At 41.0% G+C, this 16,244-nt stretch overlaps 2 long non-coding RNA genes across 3 annotated transcripts; one reads left to right on the top strand and one right to left on the bottom strand.

The window, feature by feature from the left end:
• Positions 1-3,211: 3,211 nt before the first annotated feature.
• Positions 3,212-13,242, bottom strand: LOC307216687. The gene is made up of 3 exons (XR_013839271.1): positions 13,138-13,242; positions 10,916-11,006; positions 3,212-4,592 (listed from the first exon to the last, which is right to left on the bottom strand). It is a non-coding gene; the product is annotated as an uncharacterized lncRNA (long non-coding RNA).
• On the top strand, positions 12,913-15,356 carry LOC307216690. Of its 2 annotated transcripts, none has more exons than XR_013839274.1 (2): positions 12,913-13,210; positions 15,063-15,356. It is a non-coding gene; the product is annotated as an uncharacterized lncRNA (long non-coding RNA). The 2 variants fall into 2 exon arrangements; XR_013839275.1 differs by lacking the exon at positions 12,913-13,210 and adding an exon at positions 13,559-13,645.
• Positions 15,357-16,244: the final 888 nt, after the last annotated feature.

Genomic DNA, 16,244 nt, shown 5'->3' with positions numbered 1-16,244 from the left:
AGTGATTGCATATTCATGTTGGCTAAATGAAGATTTTCTTGTTCAAACTCAAATACTAAAGGCATAACATATGAATATAAAGATATGGAATTCATGTGAGGCTGAAGCACCTTATATTATTTTTAGACAAGCGTTAATCTAAACATGGCCCTTTGATTCCTTTTTTTTGTTAAGTAGATGTTTCTTGGACTATTGTAAACATTAGAACAATTTTTAACAAATCATGTTTGTGAGCAATGTGGAAGTAGAGGACGTGTGTGTGTATATATATTCACACATTTTAGCACAAATACACAGGCATTATTTTTGAAAGCTGTTTTCAAAACCTCTGCTTAAGTCAAGTTAAATTTATTGTATTTTATATTGCTGAGCTCCATGATTTTGAATTGAGGTGACAGCTGAAAAGCACCAGAAACTTTTAGAATTTCAGAACTATATATTCCTATAAAGGAAGAAATTAAAGTCCCACTCCTAGAAGGCAAGTAATTGCATTTTAAAAATACAAACTTAAAAGAAGCATAACAAAACACCCCTTTCCCCCTTATAGATTTACGTTAAGAAAATTCTTTTTCCATATGTGGACGATTCATGCACACTGCTTGTAGTTTAAAAAATCTCTTTAAAATATATTTTTGGGCATGATAACGTGAAGATGTTTGGTCTTGCATTCTGTAAACTATATTCCCACCTGCTTTTTAAAAAAGCCTTTGATGAGTAAGTGTTCCAACGAAATATCATTAGTGAACCTAGATATAGCAAGCACAGATTCATGATGAGAAAGGATGAAAAACAAAAATTGCCTCTATTTCCATACAAGGAAGGGAGAACTTGGGATAGGTGGGAAAGTTGATTTTAAAAAAGTCCAACTACTACTAATAAACCTCTTAACTTTAACCAAATCATTCTTATATGTTTTTATCAGTGCTGTTGCATAAACCGAAAGATACTGTTCTAGACCAAAAGGTGCCTTCCTTTACGAACTACAAAATTCCAGTGATTTCACTCATAGCTGTCAATGATAGGCAAACTGAAAGTAATTGAAAGCAGAGTGTAAAGCAAGCAACATCCTATTGGAGACACTGGTTCTAGTACAACCAGTGGCTCTTTAAAAACCTGAATAAAGGAACACTCCATTCTGAGTATGTAAACATGCCGTGAAGCAAAGATATATGAAGCATCACAAGCTTCTGTTGGGTGCAAATAAAAGTTAGCAACTGTGAGCTCTTCCTGGAGTCATGGATTCTACTGCTGCTGTTCACAAAACGAAACAAAACACCCATCCTTTGAACTCAACATACATTTTGGCAAAACAAGGACTGCAGAATATAATATGATGAGAAACGGACTTTCAATGAAGGCCTTAAGTCACTAATATATATAAAAATAAGATCTACAGATGGGAAAGGTCAACAGTCCCGAAATCTTTCCATTTTGAAATGAGCACATTTTAGAACTTGGTTTCTGGTATAAAGGGTAGTTATCTTTATAAATAAAGTCCTAACAGCAACAGAATTAGTATGTTTTCTATGAATCTTTTTTCCCAATTTGCATTCAGCAAAAGTGCAGTTGCAGCCAAAAATCCTGCAAGGGGGAAGACTGACAAGGAAATTTCTTCATTGGCTCGGTATGATAAATTTGGATGGCTCGTAAAGTCTAAGCTAGCAGTTGCAGCTGTTTCTTTTCTCAAAAAGCTAATCTTGCAAATACTATTGTACACATGCTTAATTTGGAACACTCAATCTCACAATTAGCTTTTTTCTTAATATTCAAATGACTTCACAACATCTCTGTTTACAGTATATATGCCTTCTATAAAGGAAATGCCCCAAATTCATCCCAGTAAAATTTCAAGCTGCTTTCTGCCTATATTTTGAGCATCTCTTTATCTGTTCTAGTTTTTGAAAAATCCAGTATATTGCCTATGAAATCTGTTTTTCCTTTAAAAGCTATGATTCTTAAGAAATGCACAGTAAAGTGTATGCTGCCAACATTTGCCTGAACAGGACCACAATTAGAAATGCATTTATACTGAAACGTATAATTTTTTATAATGTGATGCTTTGTTTTCATTTTTAAATGAGAGGGGAGAGAGAGAGTCTATTCATATTACAGTTGAAAGCAGAGGAAACTAAACTTTGTATATATTAAGCCATGGTGCTGTCAGGGCAGGTTTTAGGACAGAAGTCAATGTAGCCCCTCTACAAAATAAGTACCCCCCCCCAAAGGCAGCATGCCTGGCTTTATCACATTTTGAAATTAATTAATACACATTACAATCTAAAGAGTGAAGGGAGGGGTGTATGATCATGAAGTCCAGAGTCTTCACTGTGCCACTGATATTAAGGTTGGACATCCCATTCCTATCACCTTTTTATGATCTGGGTCACAATAGCATTTATTCCATTTTCTGACTGGTCAGCTTTGCTCCTAGGTTGTGCAAGAATAAGGAACTGTGGCTCCTGGTTTTAATGTTTGGATGAAGTGTAAGATCACAATGGTGTCATATAGAAAATACCCCGTGGGGTGAAGCTGCTGGGATTATGGCCACTGCTACTTCAGCTTGAGGGTCAGGAACAGAAAATGGAGACCAGAGGACCCTTATAACAAATGCCCCGGCATGGTCAAAGAAAGTGGCAAAATAGTCATTTATTTCGGCATCTTGTTCTGAATGGTGGTAAAACTGGGGCAGCAACTCAGCTGTCTTAACAAAACTGCAAAATTAAGAAATGAAATTTTACTTCACTGGGTTTGATAATATTTGAAAGGTTTATAGGAGAGGCTTTTTTTTCTTTCTTTAGTGGTTGTCATCTGGGACAACTAGACTTGCTGATTTTGCTTTCTGGGTGTTCTCTCATTCCTGGTGTGTGTGTGTGTGTGTGTGTGTGTGTTTGAGAAAGAGTGAGTTAGTTTACAGGTTATTAACCCTAAATGTTGCTGACACATTTAAAAGGTTGAGTCTTAGGGAAAAGTGTAAGATTGACATATATGAATACTGATTAAGCAAGTTCAAATGATTAAGGAAAACGGCATTCCACGGTAATGTCCTTAACTAAAACTATTTGTGGGGAGTAAGTAGTAACTAATTGCATCTGTTGGCTGAAGGTGGAGCAGGTTTAGCATTTCCATTATGTTACAAAATTAACAGTTATGAATTGCTTATTTTGGAGTCATTTCTTTGAAAAATTACTCACAGGCTTGTATTGGTATTTTATTCTTTTTCACTACGGAAGAATTGTTGCACAGAACATCAAAACATTTCAAATGATACAAGAGCTATATTTAGCTTGTTATCAATGAAATTCCAGCAGGGATCTGCATCTTTTACAACGCCCCATGCATCTGTGGGAAGAATTTTAGACATCTGTAATTGCTCTGCCTTTCCAGTATGGCTTTGGGGTATCAAGTGCTACTTTATTTGAATATCATAAGTAGCGAGTTGCTCTAAGCAAAGAAACAAAAACAAAAAACCAGCACACACACACACACAAAAACATGTCAGTTGCCCAGGTGACATTTTGTAGCAAACAAGGAAATCACAACTCCAGGAAGTGTTGTATTTTATGCCAACAACAATATGACAGTTTTCTCTGTAAAGAAAACATGACACTTTTCCAAATATCAGAGGATGCCTCCGCCGCTCCAGGGATTCCTGTACTGTCACTGAAATGGAAGGTCACAGGCTGGCTTCGTGATTTCTATAGTTTCAAAATGTTGTGGTAGAGCGTCTCCATGCTAAATGCTGTAGGCTAAGGGAAATCTCTTCCTTCATCTCTGAAAGGAGTGACAGGAAGAAAAAGGTCCCGCTTTGACAGCAGTAACCTCTAGGTCTGGAGGTGCTGGCCCTAGCAACTCTGAAGTGAAATTACCTATGTTAATATGTTGTTGTCTCTGTCTGGTATATAAATACACACATATGTGTGTGTGTGTGAGAGAGAGAGAGAGAGAGAGAGGAGGAGGAGGAGGAGGAGGAGGAGGAGGAGGAGGAAAGGGGGAGAGAATGTGCCTTGTGCTCTTAGAGAACATACTTTGAAAGCTATGGGAAGGAAATGTATTCGAAAACTCTGTTCTATAAGCAATGCTTCCAGAAAGCATTGGGCTTGGTTTATTCTCAGCTAGCCTAACCAGGTGGAAACAAGGCCGGCTTGAATAACTGTATCGCCTCTTGGAAAGATAACCCTAGTGTTTAGAGGGCTGTGACAAAAGTCATGGACACGGACAGTTGCTCCATACATTTCTAGTCAATTCATGAGAGGAAGGGGAAGCCAGGTTCTCTGTATATATACTGACACTTCCTAAATGTTGCCGCTGCATTTGTGTTTTTTCCCCCAGGAAGGGGTGGAAACAAGTGAGCATAGGCAACCACTGTTGATGACACTACAGAAACACACAGCAAAATCAGAGGGACACTTCCTGTCGTCAGGCTGGAATGTATCCTGAGGTTTCGACTTCAGCGCCGCCAGTCCCATCCATAGCAAGGCAAAAGTCTCTGAAATCCATTTCTCAGAAGACGTGAATTTTCTGTTTCCAACCCTCAAGAGTCAAATTGCTGTTTGGCACACTGAGGCATAATTGAATGAATAACCTGCTGGTTGCTTAAAGCCAGGAAAAAAAAATGCTTTCAGAATATGGAAAGAATTGAAACCCATTTGTTCCTAGTGTTCCTCCTCTCTCCAAAGCACTCAGATCAAAACACACCTTACTCTATAGATTATATACTTCCTGCTGCCCATTTTATAAGCAATAAGAATTTAATAACTGAGGGCAACTCTATAGTAATATTTATATGGGTCAAGTGGCTTAAAGAGTATGCAATAAATGTAACATTATGAACCACATTGCCCCTTTTTAAATAATGCAGCTTGAACCACGGTATTATGTTTCATATTCTGGGGAAAAAAGGTGTCTCAGCATACGCTTTTGGAATACAACAGACATGAAAAGTTATACTGATCCCATAATAAAATCACTGCCTGTTTAATATGGTGTGTTATGTAGAGCTCCAGATCTTAATAGCAGACCACAGCAAGAATGTCCCAGATGATATCAACAAAACCTTCACTTTCTCATTAGCAATCAGCAAATTCTCCTGGTGTCTGCTAGTTTCAAATAAGGGCAAGTGCCTCTATGCCTTGTGTGAAGCCCAATAGGATCATAGAAATAATGTAGTCTAATCAGCAGTGAACACACGAGAGCCGGCATTCATAACAGAATGAAGGGAGTTTGGTGACTCCTATTCAGCAGCTTTTAACAGTTTCCAACATTCTGAAAAGGAAGCCTGCCATGTTGGTAGGAAGTGGAGAATGGAAGATTTCTGCCCTTTACAGCTTGCCCTAAATGTCTTATCATCTATTGTGATAGAAGAAAGCACACCATTATAAGTGACTGGGTGAAGTAGTGGCAAGAGCATATCTCCAAATATTTAAGAATAATACGCATTGTGTGTGTCATTGGTGTTCTGAAATGCAAATAAGTCCTTGTATTAGTAGTAGTCGTGGTGGTAGTAGTAGTAGTAGTTAGAAAAGGTGTTTCTTTCAGAGGGCAGTGAACTTTTGTGATAGTAAAGCTATAACACAGAAAAGTTATTGATGTGAATTATAAACACATACACACACACATTAATTCTTCTGGCTATGATCTTCAAATCACTTTTTGTAGAATGCATGATGGCAGATCGAACATTTGCGGCACTGTGGCCTACAGGTATATATTTCTGTTAATTACATTTCCTCCAGGGTAGCAAACATGATCCTCCCTCCACCACTCCCAGTTTTACCTTCACATGCCTGTGAAACAGTTTAGCCTGAGAGTTTTTAGGTCAGATTTGTCCTGTGAGCATCATGGAAGTCAGGAGCTGCTGAAGCAGAACCAAGAAACTTTGATTTGATGTGATTCTATGTGCAGCTGCACCTATGTGTAGAAGCTGGTGAACTACCAGAGCTTGGAACATATTCCGGGCAGTGGTGTATTCTCATGATCCAGACTGAGATCCTGGCCATTAGACCTTCCTGAACAGGAAAGGTGCTGAAAGGCTCTCTCTTTTCAGATGAGACTTTGCCTGAACAGCAAGGTCTTCTTGGCTTGGAGGTTTTTGTGTGTTTCTCAAGTGTGGCTCCTGGTTGAAAGAATGTAAGAAGAGCCATGGTGGATCATTCCGAAGGCCCATCTAATCTAACATCCTGTCCTCATGGTGGTCAACCAGATGCCTATGGGAAGCCCATAAGAAGGACCTGAGTGCAAGAGCCTTCTCCCCATTTGTGGTTGCAATTATGCAGAGGCAATACAAACATGGGCATAGCCAGGATTTATTTTTTTTGGGGGGGGGGTGCAGAACCTCCGTTAGCTATGTATTTTTATTGATTTTTATTGATTTAGTGGGGGCAGCTGCCCCTCCCTGCCTCCCCTTGGCTACGTCCATGAATACAAACATCTTCCTCTGTTCCAACTCCTGGTCTTGTTCTCCAGGCCTTGCACCCTGATGTTGACTACTTGGCTAAACTCTCAGGTGCCGACACCTACCTACAGCTCAACCTTAACAATGGCTGAATGAAGGTTTGAATTTGACCATATACCTCTTAAGGTGGTATCAGACTCCACTTTGTTTTGCAAGTCACTGTTGAGTAAAGGCCTTACCACTACTGGCCTGCCATTTTATTGTGTGGTAAGTGCAAGACTTGCCATGTTTCTTTCAAATCTGCAGTAAGTACTGCTGGCATGTACCTTGCTATTGGTTTTGGGCATACCCTTATAGCATTTCTGGTCCTATGAATAAGGTTATTACAACCTCTGGGTATCGTTTGGGTAACCTATGGGATCCTTATCAAACTCAAAGAATACAACACTGACTTGCTGTTTCTTAATAGTACACTCAAAGCAAATTTCAGTGCTACTTGTGCTTTAGGCAGAATAACTATAGAATCATAGAATCATAGAATCATAGAGTTGGAAGAGACCACAAGGGCCATCGAGTCCAACCCCCTGCCAAGCAGGAAACACCATCAGAGCACTCCTGACATATGGTTGTCAAGCCTCTGCTTAAAGACCTCCAAAGAAGGAGACTCCACCACACTCCTTGGCAGCAAATTCCACTGTCGAACAGCTCTTACTGTCAGGAAGTTCTTCCTAATGTTTAGGTGGAATCTTCTTTCTTGTAGTTTGGAACCATTGCTCCGTGTCCACTTCTCTGGAGCAGCAGAAAACAACCTTTCTCCCTCCTCTATGTGACATCCTTTTATATATTTGAACATGGCTATCATATCACCCCTTAACCTCCTCTTCTCCAGGCTAAACATGCCCAGCTCCCTTAGCCGTTCCTCATAAGGCATCGTTTCCAGGCCTTTGACCATTTTGGTTGCCCTCCTCTGGACACGTTCCAGTTTGTCAGTGTCCTTCTTGAACTGTGGTGCCCAGAACTGGACACAGTACTCCAGGTGAGGTCTGACCAGAGCAGAATACAGTGGCACTATTACTTCCCTTGATCTAGATGCTATACTCCTATTGATGCAGCCCAGAATTGCATTGGCTTTTTTAGCTGCTGCGTCACACTGTTGGCTCATGTCAAATTTGTGGTCAACCAAGACTCCTAGATCCTTTTCACATGTACTGCTCTCAAGCCAGGTGTCACCCATCTTGTATTTGTGCCTCTCATTTTTTTTGCCCAAGTGCAATACTTTACATTTCTCCCTGTTAAAATTCATCTTGTTTGTTTTGGCCCAGTTCTCTAATCTGTCAAGGTCGTTTTGAAGTGTGATCCTGTCCTCTGGGGTGTTAGCCACCCCTCCCAGTTTGGTGTCATCTGCAAATTTGATCAGGATGCCCCTGAGTCCATCATCCAAGTCGTTGATAAAGATGTTGAATAAGAACGGGCCCAAGACAGAACCCTGTGGCACCCCACTAGTCACTCTTCTCCAGGATGAAGAGGAACCATTGATGAGCACCCTTTGGGTTCGGTCAGTCAGTTTGGGTATTGCGATAAAATCCCTAGAGGTTAGCCTGAATCCTCCCAGGCTCTAGACTGGGCAGTTGTGACTATAAACAATTACTTCTGGACAATTGATTTGTGCTTAAAGAACATCCCTGTCCTTTTACTACAGGCTTCCTCAACCTTGGCCCTCCAGATGTTTTGAGATTACAATTTCCATCATCTCTGACCACTGGTCCTGCTAGCTAGGGATCATGGGAGTTGTAGGCAAAAAACAGTGTTTGGCAGTGTTTGCGTAGCAACTTCTCTCAGTCACCTCCAAGACTAAATCAAAAGTGCTAGGTAGAGGTACTTGAGCCAAAGAAATTACAGCTAGCACCTGGATATAGTGTTATGCAGGGATATAGTGTTATGGAGGGCCGAGGTTGAGGAAGCATGCCTTCTAGACTGGAGCATGTCTAGACTGGGGACTCAGCTACATTATTAAAGAAAAAGCATTTTATATGCGTTATAACACTGTGACAACAGATGGCACTGTGGAGTCCCATCTTTTGCCAACGTGATTTTGCACTATGAAGGTTAGAATGCATTTCAGCCCTTGTTATGGTTAGGGATAGTCTGAAAATACTAAAAGTTACTGCATAACACTATATCCAGGTGCTAGCTGTAATTTCTTTGGCTCAAGTACCTCTACCTAGCACTTTTGATTTAGTCTTGGAGGTGACTGAGAGAAGTTGCTACGCAAACACTGCCAAATACTGTCAAAATGTGAGGCAATCCTCTTCCAGGATATGTGGGCAGTTGCTCTGGGAAGCTGAGATGGCCCTCGCTCAATATTTTGTATGCTCCTTTAGATGATCAGGAAATGGACCGGTCAGTGCAAAATGCTTACCCCTTGGGCTTGGTGCACTACTGACTGCCATGTTGACTGGCTGGTCTAATGAGGTGCCTGGCTATTTGACATGGGATTTTTAACTGTTAAAAGGTGCTGCAAGATTTCTTCAGGACTATTCCAGCACAATAATAATAATAATCTAACTGGAAATGCTTCCTTCCATCTGTTTTGATTTCCCAAGCCTTGCAGCATCCCTTGAGCTACTTAGGTAGAGCAGAACTGAAATTATGATTTGAGCAGGGAATTCCTGGTGTCATGCAGGCCTCATAATGCTAATGTGGATATGGGGTGTGCGCACAAAAGAGAGTTAGCTTGAGAGGAGGAGGTGATTAACCTTTCCTGGGTTCAAGACAGTTTACATACAATACAACCAAACAGAAAACAGGAAAGTAAAAGAACAACAAGCAGTTGTAGTGCAAGCTCTGCAAGGCTGGCCCAAGACATTTTGTGGCCTGGAGCAAATTATAGTGCCCTCTTCCCATTCCACGTACAGAAGCTGATTGGACTGACAGCTGCATCATATTTCAACACAGATGATGGGGCAGCAAGCTTCATTACACCTGAGGCACCATGTCAGTTTCGAGGGCCCAGGAGAGGTCATGCTGCAACAGAGGGGAATGGCTGAAGGTCTGAGGAAGAATAACCAGCTGCTATGCTGGCCCTATGCATCTACTGCCTCAGATGGTTGTCTCACTCTGTATAATGGTAGAGCCAGTCCTACCCAGATGTTGATGACTTTACTTGTGTGTAATGGTGATAAACAGCACGATTGGTAGAGTAGGGGCTTACATGGAGAGGTGGTCTCTAAGGCATGTTTGTTCCAGGCCATGAAGATATCAAACAAGCATTTTGACCTGGACCTGGAAAGGCACAAGCAGCCAGTCTGGTTGCTGAAGAAAATGTTGGGTATGTCCTCACTTGTCTGCATTGTAGTCATCAGGAGGAATGCTGCAACATTATGGGTGGCAGCGAACTAACTTTTACTCAGAGCAGACCGACCCAAATTAATGAATATGGCTAAATTATGTCCATTAATTTCAATATGTCTACTCTGGGGTAAAATGCCACCCTATCCAGTCAGCGTCAAGGGCAGTGCCATGAAAAGTATTGTCGAAGATAAGGATCATGAAGACACCTCTATTCTGAAAAGGGTTGGGACCTTTGGAGCAGGTGCAGTTGATGAAATGCACAGCCAGTACAGTGGTACCTCAGGTTACATACGCTTCAGGTTACAGACTCCGCTAACCCAGAAATCGTACCTCGGGTTAAGAACTTTGCTTCAGGATGAGAACAGAAATCGTGCTCCGGCGGTGCGGCAGCAGCAGGAGGCCCCATTAGCTAAAGTAGTGCTTCAGGTTAAGAACAGTTTCAGGTTAAGAACAGACCCCCGGAATGAATTAAGTTCTTAACCCCAGGTACCACTGTAATTGCTGCTACCCATCCTTACAGAAATAACAAAAGGTCCGGGAGAATTTCAAGTCCTCAAAACTGCATTGATGGGCTTTGGTGCAATGTGTGCCATTGATGCAAAACAGGCAGGGAAAAACACCCATGATGAGCACCAGGATTGCCAGTTAGGCTATTACCCTTAAGCAACAATGGCTGGGAAGTAAGTGCCACTGAACTCAGTTGTTCACATTTCTAAGTAAACATGCTTAGGATGAAAGTAGTTTACACTTGACTTTGGGGAGCTCTTGTGAAGTCTGCAGTTTGCGTGGGACAGCCTTGTGTGGAAAAGTGAAAGGCAGGCTGTATTATTGCTGCTACAGGCATTTCTTGGACCATCCTGACAAAACAGTCACAAGCTGCATGGAGGGTAGCAAGAAGTACAAGTTTATGGCCTCTGTGGGGATTTCCTTCATACATGCTAGCAACTCCTGGGAAGCCTCTGGATATGAATATTGTTCTGAAAGGGAGTCAGAGGCTGACTGATTATTATGACAAAGCTGAATGGACTGAATGGATTAGAAATATTTTCTTACATTTATATCCTGCCTTTCTTCTGTCATGGATCCCAAGGCGTTCCCCAGTCAGGCACCCACCCAGGCACTGACCCAACGCAGACCTGCCAGGTGGTGGCCTCACAAACCTTTGGACCATACCTTGTTCTCTGCTTAGGTTTTCAAGAGCCAATGACAGTCACAAATTATGTAATATTCTTAATCCTTCTCAGCCCCCATGCATTTCAGGCACCTGTATAAATAAGGGGAAATGAGCGATAAAGAGAGAGATTAGACTGAGTTGTTTGACAATGGCAGAGAGCCACAGCATTTTTAGCAGCTGGGACGTATCACTGAAACCGGAGCTATGCCGTTTGGAGACAGGATGAGCTGTGGAAACATAGGAAAGGACAGATATATCACTAGGCTCTATTTTGAAGTATCTCCAGTCTTCAGAGGGAGTCAATTACAAGGAGGGTCAGTTCCCAGAAGTAATGTAGTCCTTCTGTAATGGGTGTCTGCTATTCTGTACTAAATAAAGACAGATGAAAGAAATAATGAAACAAGAGAGAGAAGGGAAATCTCCAATCAGGGCTCACAGACATTCCTTTCATATGTAGGTACCACCAGCATCTTCAGAATTGTGTTTATAATTTTGCAAAAGGTTTAAATAGGGACCTGTTGGCTATTCACATTTGCATATTTCTGAGCTACTTAGCTGTTTAAGGACAAAGATAACAAAATAGTACATATTATCCAAGCTTTCAAGACATCAAAGATGTATTCTTCAAGCCCAGAATATTGCTTAAAATGACACTTCTAAGCACAGAGCCTAAGAAGTGTAGTTAAGGATTGTAGCTTTCATTGTATCCAACATATAAAGAAGAGAGCCTTTGAGGTGTTAGAACCTTGTTTGACTGTCTTTTCTTTTCTTTTTTATTCCTTTGCAAGCTTAAAAAGGTATCATTAATAACACACTGATGTCTCTCTGTTTGTTCTACCTCACAAGGCACTTTCCAAACTAATTTTGAGAAAAGCTATTGAAACCCTTAGTATTTACTTGATTTTACACAATGATTTCCCCCCACAAGACACCTGCTAAGCAAGAAGGGTAGAAAGCTATTTACATAAACATGTTTAAACTTAATAAAAGAGATGGTGTTTAAAGAGCAAGGGAAATCAAAGTGTTCGCACACTCAGAGGCAGCAATACATGAACAAGTAGCCAGGCTTCAGTGGAACTCTTAAAGACAGCAAAAAGAATAATTTAGACTGTGATCCTATATCCTGTGTAAGCCCCATAGATTGCAATCCTAACCACATTTTACTAGGAAGTGTCATTGAATCTTCTGGGATTTGCTTCTGAGGGGAATCTGTTTAGGATTACACTGTAAATGAACCTTATAAATGTAAAACCACATCTGGATAAAACCATTTCTATCTTATTATCATTTCTTTCAGACCTATGCCAAAAATCCAAGTGAAAACACAGCAGTGTGGCTGCAGAACAAAGGCAAGGTTAGGGCCTGCCTTTTAAATGTGGGGTAACAAGCAAAGCAGTCTGTAGGCTCCTATGTATTAATGAGGTGGCTGAAATTATTTAGCTTACGAACATGAAAAAATATTTTGCTAATAAAGCTTTGGTTCACTGGCAGTAAGAGAAATGCTCCAAGGGTGAGCTTGGAATAATGTTTTCTAAGCATGTAAGAAGAATTTTGTGGGATCAGGCCCAGATCCATTTATTCAGTCACCCTGTTTTCCAACAGTAGTGAGCTAGTCACCTCCAGGAACTGCACAAGCAAGATGCAAATGTGGCTGCTTTCTCCAGGCCTGGTTTATTCCCAAGAGGTATCCTGTTGTTTAACATGCAGGTTTCAGTGTCATGTAGTGGTTACAGCAGGGATGGCTAACCCTGTTTAGAGTCTTAATCCAGCCCTCAAAGCAAATGTTTTGCCCTCCCAACTCCACTGATTTTGGTGGCGACAGTAGCAAAGAGAGAGAGAGAAAGAGAAATTAAACAGACCAGAGCAAGGAACTCCTAGCCTCTAAGCCAAATTTGACCCAGCAGAGGTCTCAATTTGGCCCACAAGCATGTGGCGATGGAGGAACAATTGGAATCTTTAAGTGATAAACATCTGCTCCCCACTCCAGGCCAGAGGTTCTCCACCCTGGAAGCAGATACAGTGCTGGGGTAAAACCTGATGAGGATTCAAATTGCCCCCTTTCTGGTTGTCAGATAGATCATTTCACAAGTAGAGAGAGGGTGATAATATACACACCTCTCCTCAACTGAACTTCATGGAGTTGTGTTTATGTTTGCCTCTGTGTTAGAGACAGTCCCCAGAGCAGGGCTGGTGCGGCCATTGGACAGAGTAAGCCAACTACCTCAGGTGGCAGTTGATGAGGGATGGAAGCAGTATCTCCTCCTTGGCTGTTCTCTGTTGGAGGGCAGAAGTAGGTAAACCAGGTGGCCCGTGCTGCATACCCTGAACTAGCTAGCAGCCCTCATGTGTCCTGAAAGATGCTGTTATCCTGTTGCCAGTGTTGACGATTGAGTCAGCCCTCAGTCCAGTAACCTTCTGATCATGGACAGGGGAAGCACTATCTTACCCTTTGCCTCTGGCAGCAAAATGTCATAGGCCAGTTCAGCCCCAGAGGGTTGGTCAAGGGTGAAAGTGACCCTTGGGCGAAAAAAGAAGAAGAAAGGTTAGCCATCTCTTGGGCTTGGACTGGAGAGATGCATGCTCAGCTCCTTGCTTAGCCATGAAGCTCATTTGATGACCTTGGGCCAATCTCCTTCCTCTGTGCCTAGTCTACCTTGTAGGGTTGTTGTGAAGATAAACACTGAAGGGTAAAGAACCACATATGCTGCCCTGGGTTCCTTGGAAGAAAGGTGGGATATAAATGAAATAAATTAATTTAGTAACCATGGCATACAGCTATTGAGCACACCCTCTAGATTTATGAAATTTTACAATCCCCATTCAGTTGTCCAAACCAGGAGCCATCAACACACCTTGTGGCAGAGCATTCCATACGTTGAATTGGAAAAGGTAGTTTTCTAGTTCTATGTTTTTCCTCCCAGAAAAAAATTGCCTAGAATGTTTATTTATTTGTTTGTTTAAACCCAGTGGCAGCTGATGAGCATTAAGTACTTTTTGAGCTTTAATATTTTGGAATCCAGGGCCAAAATTAAGCCACAGGCATTTTCTGGACCCCAGGCCTCCACTCCCCCCCCCCCCGTACATATTCTTAGACGAGAGGCATATATTCCCTTGTAGCAAATGAAGTTTTTAAAAGAATACTAAGTAGGAGGGCTATCGTGGGGGGATTTGTCACAAGCACTTACACAAGGTAAAATTAGAGCATATGATGCATTGTGATCTGCATGCCACAGTAACTCTGGATGGCAATGCTACAGTAAATGCCTTTGAAGCCTATAAACCATAAAATTTTAATCATTAGCAACCTCCTGGGGAATCTAGCGATAATACCTATAGGACAACTTACAGCTTTTCTGTCAAAAGTAGGAGAGGCCATGTAATAGCATGGTACGAGCCCTGTTGATCTCTCATTTCTAGCATCTGAGCGGTCAAAGCTGAACTTCTCTTTATTAAGCTCACAATTAGGCAGCCATATGTTGTGAATGAAAGAACGGTTATCGGACTGGGGTTGGGTTTTCTTCCTCTCTTCCTCTCTTCCTCTCTCTCTTTTTAAACCATTAGGCTCATTGTCTCTGTATTTGTTTCCTGGTTGGCTCTGCCTTTGAAGAAATGTTTTCTCTCTCCCCCCCCCCCCGCCCGCCCCCGAAATAATTGATGGTTAGAGAATTAGTGTAATAAGGCTCAGAGAAAGAGAATTAAAGGACCCGTTGGTGGAAACGAATTGGGTGTGTGAATTTAATATCAACAGCAGCAACAACTACAACAACAAATAGTTATGTGGATTCTTTTGAATAAATGTTGGCCTTTAAGTGCCAGCTGTCATTCTAAGCCCAGCCTGCCTTCTTACTGCTAACCTTTCAGTCACCTCAGCTTGTCTTCCTAACTTGTCCTATTATGCAGTAGCAAGCTGAGTCATTGTTTCAAGCAGGAGGTGACATGTTAATAGCTTAATAATAGTATAATCTCACAAATAATAATATGCTGTCACACTGTCTGAAGCACAATGTTTACAGGAGAAGTGGTAATGTATGATGACAGTAATTTGAATAAAAATGAATTTACTGCTCTTGTCTCATTTGCAGTAAATTTTCGCATCTTTCATGCACAACTGGTGCTCCATGACCTCTTTCATTATTGTGTTCGCAGTGGCTGCGGCTCGCTTTAAACTGAAAGGCAGGCAAATGAAACAGAAGCTTAACAAACGGATTTCCAGGAGTGAAAGAGAGAGAGAGAGAGTCCTCACAGTGGTTTTTGGAAGGAGCGGGGTGCGTTGGGGGAGAATTTCCCTACATTTGTTTACTAAGATGATACGGTATGAGGCAGGCTGCTTAATTAGTGCGCTCTGGAGGTGCCATTTGTAAAGCAGGCATGTGCTGATATGATTATGTATTGACAATTTACAAAATTATTGCCATTAAAATGTGTCAGAGGGAAGAAAATCATTCACCACGTGAAGAGGCTCATTTGATGCGAAATTAAAGTTTGCACTACTTAAAAAGTATTTTTTAAATGCTAGTGATATTATTTGATATGGGGGGCATCTAATCTCAGGCTTCCTGTTTGACGGGGAGAAGTGTCAAAAATGTACTCACTTTATTAGATTCAGTGAATTATAAATGCTCTCTGGTATGATAAAGGGTTATTTGAACTCCCAAATGCTTCCCAAATGGATAATACTGGTTTGATTTACATGAAATAAAAACAATTTAACCAGATACCGATCCATCCCAGTTTAAAAATTTTAATTGTTGGCTACTTCAAAGAAGCCACCACAGTGTAATGATGGAAATATTAATTATTAAATATTTAAATTGTTCTATCTAATACTTTAGTATAGAATTCCTGCGAGAGCTAACTTTTTTCTTGAAAATTAAAAAGTACTATTAAATGATGTTGAAGATTGTATAAAAACAGGGAAGTTTAAAAGTCAGAGACTGACATGTCTGGACTAAATTTAGTTTGATGGAATGAGGACAACTAATTGAAATGTCCTTGGTGTTGTTTTTTTAAAAAAGGTGAAAAGGATGAATTTTCAGAAAAGTGCTACACTTCATATCAGTGCAAAGTGAATGACATGCAGAGAATGAGAAATGATACTTCTGATTGACCCAATTCATTGCTTAAAATAATTAAAACCACAAGCAACTTGCACATCTCATTTTTTGCTCTTATTTCCATTGAATACATAGCACTAAACACTGTGCCAAAAAGACCAAGTTTTGGATGATTCAATTAAGTGATGTTAATTGAGGCCTAGCTAGGCTGCTTGATGAATATTTCAGGAAGGGGTATATATGTGTTTTCACTTCTAGATTATGATTTTGATTT

The sequence above is a fragment of the Podarcis cretensis genome (genome assembly GCF_951804945.1).
Source record: "Podarcis cretensis genome assembly, chromosome: 5".
NCBI classification, from domain to species: Eukaryota; Metazoa; Chordata; class Lepidosauria; order Squamata; family Lacertidae; genus Podarcis; species Podarcis cretensis.
This window is presented reverse-complemented; position numbering and strand designations above follow the sequence as displayed.